Source organism: Bos indicus, chromosome 21 (assembly GCF_029378745.1).
Source record: "Bos indicus isolate NIAB-ARS_2022 breed Sahiwal x Tharparkar chromosome 21, NIAB-ARS_B.indTharparkar_mat_pri_1.0, whole genome shotgun sequence".
Classification (NCBI taxonomy): domain Eukaryota; kingdom Metazoa; phylum Chordata; class Mammalia; order Artiodactyla; family Bovidae; genus Bos; species Bos indicus.
Window position 1 is genome coordinate 66,680,207 of NC_091780.1, and position 6,581 is coordinate 66,686,787.

Here is a 6,581-nt window from a genome sequence, read left to right on the forward strand (position 1 = left end):
CCCTGCCCCAGTTCTGTAAACAATGACTTTGCATGGTCATGTAATGGCTGAGATCACTTACAGCAATGTGCACACGCACCATGATACACTCTCCTGGCCACGTGCCACCTTCGTTCTGTATACCTATGCGAGCATCACCTGAACAGCTCTTGTGACTGTGTCGGTCACGGGAGCATAAAGCACGTCTGCCTTGCTGTGGCATCAGCCATTAGCGAACAAAGCATGTCTGCAGGTCCTCTGGCTCCTCGCATTTTCTTCCAGCTTCCCCGCACCTGCCTTGCCTACCCTGGGTTCAGTGATCAGCAAGACAGACACCCTTTGCCCTATGCACACGGTGCCACACACATATACACACACAACAGGAAAGTATACAAGGAAAGTTCTAGACCTCATGGTCCCGAGCCAATAGTCTGCTATGCCCCTGCTCTGCCCTGGGCCTGAAGCTGTTGCCATCTCTTCTTCCAGAATATTCCTTCATGGATGAGGCTGCTCCAAGGCAGTGTTCTCCCAGCTCCCCAGGCTCATCACAGTTGGGAAAGTGACCCTCAATGTACTGGCAACTCCCCACAACCTGGCTGGTCCTCAGCTCCTGACTTTCTCTTGAATCTCCCAGGGGAAACCGGGCCCCCTCCCACCCCCTCTTTCTTCCTGCAGCCCTGGGCTTCCCTGATGTTCCTCCCGCTCTGTTCCCAGGGCCCTGAGGTCCACTGCTCGCCAAGCCTCCTTCTACCCCTGCCTGCAGGGTGGACAAAGGTTGGAGTGAGCAAGATCTCGTCCTTCTGTCCCCATCCCTGTTTTGCCTGCAGGGCCGACTCCTGTTTCTAAACTTAGGCCAGGTTCTCCAAGGCTGATGTCCTGCTCCCAGAACCTAGATGACTGCCTTCCGAGGCCTGTCCTCTCTTGCCTTGTCCCCCTCCCCACCCGCCTCCTGATGCACCTGATCCAGAGCCCATGGGTTCCAACTCTAGACCTTGTTAACTCCCTTCTTGTCTCCTGAGATGGTCCTCAGTTTCAGCTCAACACGAAGATGAAGGGTCAAAGCTGTGTCTCCCCTTACCTGGTCATTGAACACCCACCACCACTGTAGAGTGAGGTGGAGGGGTGAAGGCAGAGGCTGGGACCCCAGGGAGGGGGCTGCTGCTGGGATCCTGGCCCGGACGATGGCTGCAAAGGCCGGGAGTCGTGGTCAGATTCTGGATCTATCTTGAAAGAGGGTCCAGTGGGTTTCCTGGTGGCTTCCACATGGGACGTGAGAATAGAGACAGGGTTGACTCTGGGGTTTGGGCCTGAGCATGTGGAAGGTGGGGGGGTCGCCACCCATTGCTCCTCACTGACAGAGAGGGAACCCAAGGAGAATCTCGGAGGCAGGGGCAGCAGAGAAGAGCTGCGTTTGGGGCTGAGAAGTCTGCCACTTCCCCTGCCACACAGCAACAGCTGGGGGTGGGCGGGAGGTGTCAATCCAGGCGATCTCGGCAGATGGATGAGACCTCCAAGGGGTGAGTGTAGATAAAGACAGGGACCAAGAGTGGGGAGAGGAAGCCAAAAGCATGCGCTGGGGACTCTGGTGGGGGCAGAAGCCCCCCCTCCCCGGAAAATAAACTCCAGCTCGATCCCCTAGCTGGAGACCAAACAGAAGGGACTTAACTGGGGAAGGTCAATCTCGTGCCATCTACACTTAGACTCCCAAAACCCCAGATCTTAGATGCCACAGACCACAGTCCTGGAGGAGAAAGGGCCTTGGGGATTGAAATACAAGCAGTATCACTCACGCAACAGCCCAGCCTTGGGTCCTGCCTTTATTGAAGTGGGGTCTCCCCCACCCTGTGATCTGACATGCGCCCCCACTGACAGTCTCCGCTACTCTTGCTCAAGCACCTGAGGCTGCTGCAGAGGGCTGAGTGGGAGAGAAAGGATGCACTGCCCCAGTTCCCACAGCTGGATCGACCCGGCCACCGAAGGCCTGCCTCTAACCCAGGCCAGCGCTGGAGACCCTTCCACCTACCAGCACGAGACCCAGAAGGTGGGGAAAATGTGGGGCCTCTTATATGGTAACTGAGCCGCCAGACCACGCCCACCGCACACTGTGGCTGCCACGCCCACAAGCCACACCCACCACGAACCGTGGCTACCACGCCCACAGACCACCAAGTACTGCGGTCAGCCACGCCCGTCGGCCATGCCCACCACGAACTGTGGTTGGCCACGCCTGTCAGCCACACCCACCATGAGCTGTGGTTGGCCATACCGCAATCAGAAGCTCACTTCCGTCAATGCAACCTGAGTTTGTTCCCGCACGGGAGGCGCTGGGGAGGAAGTAGGCTCGGAGCTGAGCTGGGATCAAGACGATCTATCCCTCTGCTCCCCACCCCCTAGCCCCTGCCCAAACAGCTTAGGTGGGACCCACACACAAAAGAGACAGAAGCAAAGCTGTTCTGGCTGAAAGGGTCGGGGAGCCCAGAGCCCACCTGCTCAGCCTCACTAGGACAAATAGGGGTGCTCTGCCCTGGAGAATGATGGGAGCCCACTCAGTCTTTCAAACCACCCTGCGAGGCCAGTGTCATCACTGTGCAGAACAGGAAGCGGAGGTTCAGAGAGGACCCGGGGCCCTGGAGCAGCAGCCTTGTCAGCCTCCCGTGGGGCTTGTTCTTCATGTGGTTTTCCTGGGTGCACCTCCCCAGGCACAGGATGTCTGTCTGGGAGGCTCGTGCCTTCTTTTGTCTAATTCTTTGTCATTTTGTTTTAAATATAATTGTACATAATATTTTATTTCATGTTATGTCTTGCTGTTCTGATTACATTATTTTTAGCACAAAGAACCTAGAGCCACCTCCTGTGCCTGCCTGGAGTCACCTCCTGTGCCAGCTTGGGGCACCAGGAGTGGGTTTTGGACAGGCCCTCTCCCCACCAGCTCCCCCAGCCTCTTAACAGTCATTGAATGGAAAGACCATCAGGGCCTTCCCCTGGGCCCCCAGGATGGGAGTAGCTAGATTTAGTCACTAAGTCGTGTACAGCTCTTGCAACCCCATGGGCTGTAGCCCACCAAGCTCCTCTGTCCATGGGATTTCCCAGGTAAGAATGCTGGAGTGGGTTGCCATTTCCTTCTCCAGAATCTTCCCGACCCACAGTCTCCTGCACTGCAGGCAGACTCTTTACCAACTGAGCCTCCAGGGATGGGTATAAAATAAAATAACAAAAAAAGTGTTTTCAGTCGTGCCATGCCTCCTGTAAGATCTTAGTTTCTAAGAATGAGGGCCATGGCAGTGAAAGCGCTAAGTCCTAACCACTGGACCACCAGGGAATTCCCAAAGTAAAATATAAATTCCCGAAGTATTTAAATGTGTATGAAGGCAATGGCACCCCACTCCAGTACTCTTGCCTGGAAAATCCCATGGACGGAGGAGCCTTGTGGGCTGCAGTCCATGGGGTCTCAGAGAGTCGGGCACGACTGAGCGACTTTGCTTTCACTTTTCACTTTCATGCATTGGAGAAGGAAATGGCAACCCACTCCAGTGTTCTTGCCTGGAGAATCCCAGGGACAGGGGAGCCTGGTGGGCTGCCGTCTATGGGGTCTCACAGAGTCAGACACCACTGAAGCGACCTAGCAGCAGCAGCAGCAGCCAATCAAAAAGATGCCACAGCACAAAGGAAGCAGGACTCTAGCGTCCCCCAGGAGGCTGGGCTGGAGGCCAGTCGGCCTGGGGTTCTGCACACACACTGACAAAGGGAAGGCACGCAGACTCCCAGCGCCCAGGAGATGCCCCTCTGGCTTTTGCTGGGGTCTTCATGAGCTGCCTCAAAGGGATGCCCAGAGGCCCTGACCCCCTCAGCCTCCCTTCTCCAGACTGTTAGACCTGGAATCCCACACATCACGTTCCCCTGGGGCTGCAAGTCCATCTCCTCACTCCACTCAGAAGAGGAAGTGGCCTGGCCCCTGCATGGGAGCCCCGTCTGATCACCTGCTGGGCCGGCAGCCTCCCACACTGGTTTCACCTGTGACGCAGGAGGGAGGGTCTTTGACTGAATTTCTTCTCCCCGTGAGGCTGACCTGGCCAGGCCATGGAGAATGTCAATTACCCTCCTTGCTCCCAGGCTGCACGCCCCTCTCCCCTGCATGAGTCAACGCCCCTCATTTCTCTTCTTGCCCCCATCCCCTCCTGGCTCTTTTGAGCATTTTCTGCACAGACTAATCCCCCTGCCTTTGGGTCTTCACTTGATATTTCCAGAAAGAAGAAAGGAAGGGAAGAGAGGGGGAGAGATGAATGCACACACTTAGTCGTTCAGTCATGTCCAACTCTTTCGACCCCATAGACTATAGTCCGCCAGGCTCCTCTGTCCATGGGATTCTCCTGGCCAGAATACTGGAGTGGGTTGCCCTTTCCTTCTCCAGGGGATCTTTCCAACCCAGGGGTTGAACCCAGGACTCCCACATTGCAGGCAGACTCTCTACCAACTGAGCCACCAGGGAAGGCCAGGGATGAAGGAAGGAAGGAACCAAGTAGGGTAAACCCCACCCTCAGCTCGGTGCCCAGGCTCAGATGGGAGGCACATCTCTGTTAGGGGAGGGGTGGCAGCCTGGCAGCAGAAGCTGGGGCTTAGAAGACACTCAGCAGGCATTTGCCAGAAGCTTCCATCACGTCTGGGGTGGCGCCTCCTGCAGCCTAGACGTGCAAGCGGATGGGGAGAGGTGCAAGGCTGAGAGCAGCTGGCTTCAGCACAGCCCCACCGCAGTCTCACACCCCATTTCCTTCCATCCTCTTTGAACAAGCCCGTGAGAAGCTGCTGGGGATCCCCAGGCGCCACTTGTAGGGCTGAGAAAGTTCTGGTTTGGGGTCAGCCGCCTACGGCCTCCTGGGTGTTCTTAGTAAGCCTCTTCCTCTCCCAGAACCATCCAGAACTGTGCTGTCCCTGTGCAGGTACCGGGCCGGTCTGAGCTGAGCTGAGCTGTACATGCAAAACACACCCGGGAAGTAAAGACAGTTGTTTAGTTGCTCAGTTGTGTCCAACTCCTTGCAGCCCTGTGGACTGCAGCATGCCAGGCTTCCCTGTCCTTCACCATCTCCCAGAGTTTGCACAAACTCCTGTCCATTGAGTTGGTGATGCCATCCAACCATCTCTTCCTCTGTCGTCCCATTCTCCCACCTTCAATCTTTCCCAGCATCGAGGTCTTTTCTAATGAGTTCGTTCTTCGCAACAGGTGGCAAAGTATTGGAGTTTCAGCTTCAGCATCAATCCTTCAGTGAATATTCAGGACTGATTTCCTTTAGGATTGACTGGTTTGATCTCCTTTCAGTCCAAGGGATTCTCAAGAGTCTTCTCCAGCACCATAATACAAAAACATCAATTCTTTGGTCTTTCTTTATGGTTCAACTCTCACATCCATACATGACTACTGGAAAAACCATAGCTTTGACTGTACAGACCTTTGTTGGCAAAGTGATGTCCAGGTTTGTCATAGCTTTCCTTCCAAGGAACAAGTGTCTTTTAATTTTGTGGCTGTGGGGAAAAAATGCAGAGTATCTCAGTAGTAAGTTTTATACTGATTGCGTGTTGAAATGATGCTTCAGATGTGTCAGTTAAATCAAATATATATTAAAACCAGTGTCACCCATTTCATTTTACTTTTTCAGTGTGGCTACTAGAACACAAACCAGTCCATCCTAAAGGAGATCAGTCCTGGATGTTCATTGGAAGGACTGATGTTGAAGCTGAAACCAATACTTTGGCCACCTGATGCGAAGAGCTGACTCATTTGAAAAGACCCTGATGCTGGGAAAGATTGAGGGCAGGAGAAGGGGATGACAGAGGATGAGATGGCTGGATGGCATCACCGACTCAATGGACATGAGTTTGGGTAAATTCCGGGAGTTGGTAATGGACAGGGAGGCCCGGCGTGCTGCAGGCCATGGGGTCGCAAAGAGTTGGACACGACTGAGTGACTGAACTGAGCTGAACTGAACTAAAACATTTTAAGTTATATGTGGGCCTTCCCTGGTGGTCCAATGGTTAAGAAATCTGCCTCCCAATGCAGGAGACACAGATTTGATCCTTGGTTGGGGAACTAAGATCCCACATGTGTACCACAACTCCTGAGCCTGCGTGCTGCAGGCTGACACAGCCAAATAAATAAATAAAAAGTATATATGTGGCTGTCATTCTGTTTGTATTGGAGGGTGCTGTTCTGGAGAGTTCTAAGGCCTTTCGTGCTATATGAGTGATACCACTCCATATACACACGCACCGTAAGCAGGATCTTGACCTTGCTTTCTGGTTGACTGATGAGTTAAGGAAGCATGATACTAAGATGGGGAGGGCCAGGCTGCCTGGGGAAACAGGGGCTTCAGGAGGATCTTGCTTAGCGAGGATGGGGAGGGGCTACTTGCCTTGCTTTCTTTGGTTCTCCCAGAGCCTGCCTGGGAAAGCCAGTGAGGATTGGAGCTGCTTGGGTCCAGTTCTCAGAGTTTGCCTTCCCCAGAACCCCCACTCTGCAGAAAGAGGGTCAGTGTCGATGACTTAACCTTCCGGTGGAGGTCCCTGACAAGGTCACTTCCTTCCTCAGCTTCCAGAGCTGAGATGCCGCCAGC